The sequence below is a fragment of the Budorcas taxicolor genome, chromosome 24 (assembly GCF_023091745.1).
Source record: "Budorcas taxicolor isolate Tak-1 chromosome 24, Takin1.1, whole genome shotgun sequence".
Classification (NCBI taxonomy): domain Eukaryota; kingdom Metazoa; phylum Chordata; class Mammalia; order Artiodactyla; family Bovidae; genus Budorcas; species Budorcas taxicolor.
The window spans coordinates 32,228,496-32,236,343 of record NC_068933.1 but is presented as its reverse complement, the minus strand read 5'-3'; the positions used below and the strand labels follow the sequence as shown (position 1 = coordinate 32,236,343).

General features: G+C 50.3%; 1 pseudogene; it reads right to left on the bottom strand.

Annotated features, from left to right (window-relative positions):
• Positions 1–2,914: 2,914 nt before the first annotated feature.
• Positions 2,915–7,616, bottom strand: LOC128068264 (elongation factor 1-beta-like; annotated as a pseudogene).
• Positions 7,617–7,848: the final 232 nt, after the last annotated feature.

Below are 7,848 nucleotides of genomic sequence, written 5' to 3'. Positions count from 1 at the left end.
ACACCCTTCTTGGGTTTTACAGCTGTCCAGAGAATGGCTTGTGAAGGTCGCTGGTCAGACTGTCTATATAGCAGGCATATAGAAGCCTCTTCTTGTCTTCAACCTAAGGGCCCTATGTTGCTGCGCTTAGTCGCTCAGTCCTGTCCGACCGTTTGCGACCCTGTGGACTGCAGCCTGCCAGGCTCCTCTGTCCGCGGGATTCTCCAGGCAAGAATATTGGAGTGGGTTGCCATGCCCTCCTCCAGGGGATCTCCCTGGCTCAGGTAAAGGGTTGCTTTTGTTCCTTTCCCTTCCTTTCTTTCTTGAGTTCCCCCAGCACCCAGGGCTCCAGGTCCAGCAGGGGTGGGGAGAGGGCTCCTGGGGGAGTGGGTGTAACAGCTGGGTCTCTCTGAGCAGGCTGGGATGGAAACCTCCTGGTACCCATTTTGCGACCGCGGCAGATTCTGGGTGAGATGGTGGTTCAGGACACTTGTTGGGGGGGAGGTGGTGTTGGAAGAATGAAGTGGGGGTGGTGGGGCTGGAACATTCCAGAGCACAAAAGCTGGCAGGGCTTGTGAGCTCCGCAGGGGAGGGAGCCGGGCCCCATAAAGCTCAGTGTGGAGAAGCCTGTCCAACCTCATTAGCTGTCACGGGCAACAATACTGATCTGGCAATAAAGGCGATTCCAAACCTGTTGGTCATTAATCACCCGCCTGACAGTTGCGAATGGAAGTGGAAAAACCTCATCCCGCACCCCCTCCATCCTCCTCCCCCCCTGGCCCAGCTCTGGGGTTTCAGGTTACCTCTTGGTATATATGGGGTTCGCTGCTGGGGGCTGGTCCATCCCCCTCCGCTTTTCCAGGGGCCGGGTTCCGCGTGGACAGGCCACAGGTCTGCCAGAGCAGATTCCTGCCCGGGGACCAGGAAGCGAGGAGGTGCAGGGAGGCTCCCCCCACCCCTCCCAGGTCGGCCCCCTGGGATCCAGGCTGGAACTTGGCCAGAAGGAGCATGGGGTTGGGGAAAGCTTGTCAGCGCTCCAGCCTCGTCTCTCCACACCCCCTCGCTCTCCCTGGCACCCCCTCTTTCTCTCCCTCCTGCAGCCACCGGGTGCCAACATTATTTCCCCTTCTCTTCCTTTTCTAGTCTTCCCACCCCTTACCCTCCTATCCGCGCCAACCCCCGCCCCCCCCCCCCCACCCCGCCCCGCCCAGGCAGATCTCCCCTCGGGAAAAGCTTTCATCTCAATCCTTTACGCCCTGCTCTAAATGTTAGCCCCGTGTCCTTTCCCAGAGGCACTTGTATGGTCAAGCCTCGTCCTGAACCGTGGCATTTGGCGACAGGCGACTGGGTTGACAGTGATGGTTTGTGCGTGGGAGGACCGGGCGGGTCTGTCCCGGCGCCCCCTGAAGGCAGCTTTCGGGAATTGCAGCTGAGTCTCCTGCTCCGCGGAGTGGACCGGGAGTGACCAGTTAGGGATAGGTGATGGGCCAGGCCAGGTGAGGACTCGCCAGCTCTGCAAAGTTCCTGGCCTGCTCATCAGTACGCTTGAGCCACGTGACATTTTAGAGCCAGGCGGTGCAACTTTGACTCCATTTCAAAGGACCTAGAGGAACAGGAGGGCTTCCCTGGTAGCTCAGGGGTAATGAATTCCCCCTGCCAAGCAGGAGACGCAGGTTCGATCCCTTGGTGGGGAAGATCCTCTGGAGCAGGAAATGGCCACCCACGCTGATATTCTTGCTTGGGAAGTCCCATGGGCAGAGGAACCTGGTGGGCTGTGGTCCATGGGGTGATGAAGAGATTTCCCCCCCCCCCACCCTGTGACTTAGCAACGGAACATCAACAGAGGGAGAAAGGTGTGAAGAATTAGCTAGGACTTTCTGAAATGATAGCTTGACTTTAATTTGAATACTTCTTTTGGCTGTTAGGATGGGCAGGCACAAGAGAAAGGAAACTGAATTCTAAAACCTAGGATGGGGAGAAATTATAACATAAAATTGCAAGTGATCCGAATTGATCCTCTAGTTTCCTCATACTTTTCGAACTCCCGTGGGCAAAGATTGACCTGGCCTGGCCCACATTAGCTGGTACCGTCTGTTCTGCCCATAGCAGAGAATAGCAGTGTTTGTCCCCAGCTGATCCATCCAGACTGCTGTGACAGAGATGAATTCCCATGACCGACTACCAAATGGAACAAAGTGGAGAAGAGCAGTTTTTAAGGTCTGTTTCATAATTTTCTTTACATTCCTCTTTCTTTTATTTCCTTCTTTTTTTTTTTCTTCTAATAATAGGGTTGTTCTTAATTCTACCTACACATTAGAATCACTGGGGAGCCTTTAAAAAGTAGTGATGCCTAAGCCACATTCCCTGATACTTTTTTTCCCCTAAACAAGTGACATTAAACTTTTTTTTGCCTGTTTATTTTTGGCTGCACGGCATCCTCTTTGTTGCCGCTTGCAGGCTTTCTCTGGTTGTGACGAGGGGGGCTACTCTTCGCTGTGGTGTGAGGGCTTCTCATTGCGGTGGCTTCTCTTACTGCAGAGCAGAGGCTCTAGGTGCTGAGATTTTGGTAGCTGTGACATGTGGGCTAAGTCATTGCTGTGCACACGGGCTTAGTTGCCCTGTGGCACGTGGGATCTTCCCAGACCAGGGATCAAACCCGGGTCCCCTGCATTGGCAGGTGGATTCTTAACCACTGGATCACCAGTGAAGTCCTCTCTGATATTCTTATTGATAACACTGGTGTGGGATGGGGTCCCCCCATGGAAATACCTTCAGGTGATTAAAATCTCGGTTGGGCTAAGAACTATGCGTGTAACAGCTTTACACTTATCATGTTGATTCCTACCGTGAGGTCTTTGCTTTTGAGTTTCCTCCGCCTGGAATGCCCTCCTCTTTTCTGTCTGCCTGTTGACCAACCAGCTGTGCCACTCAAGTCAGCTGCTTCTACTGTGAAGCACAGTCTTATTTGAGAGAGGAAAGCAGCAGAAGACGTGGTCCTGAGCTGGGGAAATAATACACGTCAGTCGCACATAATGTTTCTATGTGAAGACTAACTGGTCTGATACCAGAAGTAGGTGCAGTCAGAGCTCAGAGGAGGGAGAAGTCAGGGAGGGCTGGAGCAGCCACGGAAATTTGTGTAGAGGAAAGGGCTGCACTGGGCGCCCATGGGTATTGGGGTTTGAGGAAGGAGGCAAGGAGGATAGAGGACTTCAGGCAGAGGGATGACATGAGCGAATGGGTAGAGGCTGAAATGATCCGGGCATGTGCTGGGGACAAGGAGAAGATTTGCTTGGCTAGACAGAAAGTTCAGCCCTTCCCCCTCCTTCAGCCTTGCACTCATCCCCACCAGGCTTCCTGGAGCGTCACTGTGGATTCCACTTCATCAGGAGTTGTTTTGTACTGTTTGGTCATTTTCTCTTCCTTTCTTCTCTTTCAGGCTTTTATTTAAGGGCACTGATCCACGATGGATTTTAGATCTTGTTTTTCGCAGCCACGTCCATAGACGGCCCATACTTGTCAAAAACAGTGATCTACTCCCCTAGTATATCTCTTCCAACTTTGTTGTCTTCAACTGTACACTGTATTTGAAGTTTCTTGAATTCCATACCCCACCAGAACTAGTTTAGAAGAGCCCCAGACCAGGCCATCTGCCTGCATGCTTCTGACGTCCTCCTCTAGTTTTGCCCTATCTGTGTCATCACTCCAAGGTCTCACGTCTAGTAAGAGGGAAGACTTGGCAACAAGGGCTGGGATTTTGGCTTTCTTTGACTCGTGCTGTGCAAGGCATTCTTCTCTTAGCCTCCTGGCTTCTTCGCTTTCCCCTTCCTCATCAGACCCAAAGAGATCACCGTCATTGCCGTCTTTACCATCTGTAGCTCCGCTTTCCGCAGTGTCTTCCGCACTAGTAGGGCCATACTTGCCCAAAGCTTTCTCCACTCCTGGCAGGCTGCCCTTTTCCTTTTCGTAAGATTTGATGTGATTGTGACCTACCACCACAGGTCATGGCACAAGGTGACAGGTGGTGGGCCCGAGACGGCTTCAAATACCGCCGCATTGGCTTGTGATGGTATATGTCTCTTGATGTAGATTTTGTCTGCCGAGTAAGTCATTGAGCACCTGGAGGCCGATGGGGGCTCTCAGGTTTCCAAAACCCAAGGCGTGGGCTGACGGGGGCCTGGGCAGCAGTGGAGGAAGAGAGGAGCTCAGGCGGTCAGTGGCAAGTGCTAAGAAGAAAAAGGACGTTTGGTCAGTTTCATGTGTGTGTCTCTAGACCCCGCCAACAGATCTGTAAGCAACAGGGAACTTGTATTTAAGTTGGGACTGCAATTCAGTTCAACATATTACATATGGAATGCCAGTTATAGGCTTTTGGGATTCAACTAATCCCAAGCAGAGGATCTACGTCTTTTGAGCTGAGATTCTAGGCAGGGGTGATGCAGACAACAATAAACACTATAAATAATATATAGTACTTATAACTTATATGGTACTTATAACTGAAAAGTATAAGTACCAGGGGAAAAAAAAAAAGAGCAGGGTAAGAGGAATCAGGAGCAAACAGGTGAGTGTGCACATGTGTGTTTGTGGGTAAAGTTATTAAATGGAAGGTGTCAAGTGCAAGGTCTGACAAAGTCTCATTGAGAAGGTGAGTACCAACCAAAGACTTGGAGGAAACGAGGGGTATGTCCAAGTGGATCTCTGGGAGAAAAAGAGCCCTAGACTGCAAAAAGATTTCTGTGTTGCCCCAGGCCTGGCCTCTTGAGGAGAAGCACAGAGGCCATGTGGATGAGGCCCAGTGTTGCAGGAGACGGTGATGGGAGGGGAGGCCAGAGAGACATACAGATCTGGGCCATGCTGGGTCTCAGAAGACACCCTATGGGCTTTGGCCCTTGTGGGTTTCAGGCAGGTGAGTTCCATGATCTGAGTGGTATTTTTAAAAGCTGTCTTGGGCTGCTGGATTGAAATAGACAATGGGGGTTGGGGATAGAGTGTCGGCAAAGGTATAAGCCAGGAAGTCCATCATGAGATCAGTGTTTCCAGGCACGGCTGAGCCCACGCAAGTGAGTGAAAGAGGACCTTCAAAGCATTCACATGGGAAGGCGGTGTATTATCATATGTGTGATCAGGAGCATCATTAGAAGATGCCCATTATTTCTATTGGGCTTCCAGGGTAGCTCAAATGGTAAAGAGTCTGCCTGCAGTGCAGGAGACCTGGGTTCGATCCCTGGGTTGGGAAGATCCCCTGGAGAAGGGCATGGCAAGCCGGGAAGATCCCCTGGAGAAGGGCATGGCAACCCACTGCAGTATTCTTGCCTGGAGAATCCTGTGGACAGAAGAGCCTGGTGGTCTCCAGTCCACGGGGTCATAAAGAGTTGGATAAGACTGAGCGACTGACATAACAACATTATTTAGATTCTTGACCAAACTGAAGAAGCCTGACCATCCAGCTTGGCTTCAAGAGACAGTTCTCTGCCTTGGAATTGCCTGGCAGTCTAGTGTTAAGACTCTGAGCTTCCCCTGCGGGGGGCACAGGTTCGATTCCTGGTTGGGGAACTAAGATTCCACATGCTGTACAATGCAGCGCCTCTATCCACAAAAGGGACATTTGTCTCCCCTAATCAACACACACAACTTTGTCATTGCCAGTAAGGTATGTGATGGGCTTTGAAGATGATTTTAAAAGAGGTTCATGGCATTTCAAGGAAGGTAACAGAATAGAATAAAATGTATGTCATTCCAAAGCATCCATTTGGAGTGGGACAGTAGTTTGATGTCTAAGCCCTGTTAAGTCTGTTAAAAAAAAATTCTGTTACTTTATAGTATTTCTTCCTCTGTACTCCCTCCTTTTACTGAGCAGGGAGGGGCTTGGCACTCAGCACGCAGTACTCTCAGTAAGCGCTTGGGGAATGGAATTAAGCCTTGGGCATGTTGATATGTGCTCAATTGCAAGGCAGTATTAAAAATTCCATTAGAATTTCCAAATTCAGCTAGTTTCAACGGGGCAACGTCTTTTTTTTTTTTTTTTCCCCCTTAAAGAGAAGTGAGACCTGCATATTTAAAAGAAGTTCTTTACCTCCACCCCGCCTTCCCTGCCCTCCCCTCCCACCCACCAACAAGAAGCCAAGGTGACCACTTTCTGTTCAGTTTCTTACAAGTCCATTTAAATGAACATGCAGCCAGGGGGGTAACTAGTCTGTCACCCAGTCAGCAACATTGTTGAGTGGTTTCTCTGAGTATTAGTCACCAAGAAAGGATACCAAAGAAGTAGAAACCGTCAACTTTGTCCTTGTGTTGCTCCCAATCTGCCAAGGAAACCAGGAACCATGAAGGCAATAAGGACATTTACAAAGACACGCTGGTGGGCAGTTCCAGGAAGGAGACTCTTTATTGCCAAATGTGCGTGTATCATTGTAAATCCCTCAATAACACGATGTCTGTTATCCCCGTAATGATCCTCTGAAACAAGATCACAGTGTCCCAGCTGGGAAGAACCCTGCTAAGAACCCATCTTGTCCAGACCTCTCCCTCTGTGAGTGGGAAACCCGAGGCCCAGGTATGTGGAGTGTGTCACCCTGGGTCACCCAGGGAGCAGGAGGGGCTGGAACCAGGTCTCTGGACTCGCAGTCTTTCCTAAAGTTCAGAGTGAGAGGAAGCTTGATGAAGCTGGGAGAAAAGCTTGATTTGGCAGGAGGAGAAAGAACAGGCAGCTAGGGGGAAAAGTGCATAACGGTTTGTAATTTCACAGAGGAGGGGTCCAGGTGGGGAAGATGTACTGGTTCATCTGAGGGATGTGGAAGGGGAGGGGGTTCACAGCAGGGGGATCCCTTGGTCAAGAGTCACAAGAACATTAGTTTTTGATGATTATTTGCTGAGGCTGACCCTTCCACAGCTGAGGAGGCGGTTGGAGAGGTCAGGAGTGCCAGACCCACCGAAGGCCAGCTGGGTGGTAATGACACGGCGCAGGCCTCAGTGATAAATGGGATTTTTCAGCTGGGGTGTTTCGGTCCCAACCACTGAGCTGGAACAAAGACCCCAGACCAGGGACACCCAAGGGAGAGATTCACCTACTCCTGTGACCCACACACTTCCGCTCACAGCGGGGATCAGATGTGGGTGAGCCTTGCAAAGCCATCCAGCCGGGAGCTTCCCATTGTAGCAAAGCCTGAAAACTAAGTCTGTCTGGCTGTCCATTTCAAGTCCCTGCTTCAAATGGAAAAAAAGCAGCAGGACCTATGCTGGTGATTCTCTGCAGTGTTCTGGCCGTGGTTCACTGGGCTGCGGGGAGTGAGACGAGAGTGAGGTGGGAACCCGGGTCTTTTACGATGAGCAGCCCTGTGAACAGCCCTGCCAGGGGACTTGTTACTGCCCTGAAAATAGTTTAATCAGTACTGTCTTTCTAGATTCCATATATATACATTAATATACAATTAATGTATTAATTAATACTTATTAGTTAATAATGTATTAATTAATATACAAAAATATTTATTATCCTCTTTCCGACTTACTTCACTCTCTCTAATAGGCTCTAGGTTCATCCGCCGCATCAGAACTGACTCAAGTGCATTCCTTTTTATGGCTGAGTAATATTCCATTGCATGCACGTACCACAGCTTCGTTATCCATTCATCCGTCATGATGGACATCTAGGCTGCCTCTGTGTCCTTGTTATTGTAAACAGTGCTGCAGCGAACACTGGGATGCATGTGTCTTCTGCAGTCCCACTACTAGGCACATGGGATCTTAGCTCCCTGACCAGAAATCGAACCTGCACTCCCTGAGTGGAAGGTGAAATCTTAACCACTGGACTGCCAGGGCGGTCCCAGGGCCCACATTCTGAGGAGCAAGCCTTTCAAAGGGAATTCATGT